At 42.3% G+C, this 762-nt stretch overlaps 1 non-coding gene across 1 annotated transcript; it reads left to right on the plus strand.

Annotated features, from left to right (window-relative positions):
* Positions 1-211: 211 nt before the first annotated feature.
* Positions 212-330, plus strand: LOC138694100 (5S ribosomal RNA). The gene has a single exon (XR_011330778.1). It is a non-coding gene; the product is annotated as a 5S ribosomal RNA (ribosomal RNA).
* Positions 331-762: the final 432 nt, after the last annotated feature.

The following is a 762-nucleotide window of genomic DNA, read 5'->3' on the forward strand; positions in this document are numbered from 1 at the left end:
TGTCAATCCAGCAGTGTGTGACGTTGAAACGTAACCAAACTGCCGTTGATAGATAGATTTATCATCTATCCCAATGACATCCAACGAGCTTGGTAATTTAGGTACAGAGTCTAAGCAGGCAGTTTACGTGTGTGTGTGAGCGAGTGCAGGTTTTATCGAGTGCACCCCAATCCCATCGTCCTCAAGTGCCTACAGATTACGCAGTTTCATCGGCAACGGCCATACCATGTTGAAAATACCGGTTCTCGTCCGATCACCGAAGTCAAGCAACATTGGGCGTGGTCAGTACTTGGATGGGTGACCGCTTGGGAACACCACGTGCCGTTGGCGATTTTTTTTTTTACGTCACTATTTCCAGCGTGTTCTAATAAGACTTATGGGATATTATGTTCCCTTCCCTATTCCAGCTATAGCTTGGATGATGACGCCGCTGCATAATTGTAGAGTAATTGATAATTCTTAAGTACTTGCAGCTCCGTATTGAAACTTATGACTGGTAGCATATTCATATGAGACGGTTCACTTCTCTGCGTTTTCTCGAAGAAGGGAATATGTATTCAGGGGATTGTGAACGTACCTCGCGCTCTCCCTAGAAGTTAGAGACATTTTAGGTAAAGAATGTAATATACTGTACATATATGGCTAATTAAAATCCCATTAGTTACTACATTTCAGTGGGTAGTACAAATTCCATAATGAAAATATCTCTGTCCTAGTAGTTGTATCCTTTAAAGAAGCTCGTTGTTTTCCCATGATGAAGGG

Source organism: Periplaneta americana, unplaced genomic scaffold (assembly GCF_040183065.1).
Source record: "Periplaneta americana isolate PAMFEO1 unplaced genomic scaffold, P.americana_PAMFEO1_priV1 scaffold_38, whole genome shotgun sequence".
In the NCBI taxonomy this organism is placed as follows: Eukaryota; Metazoa; Arthropoda; class Insecta; order Blattodea; family Blattidae; genus Periplaneta; species Periplaneta americana.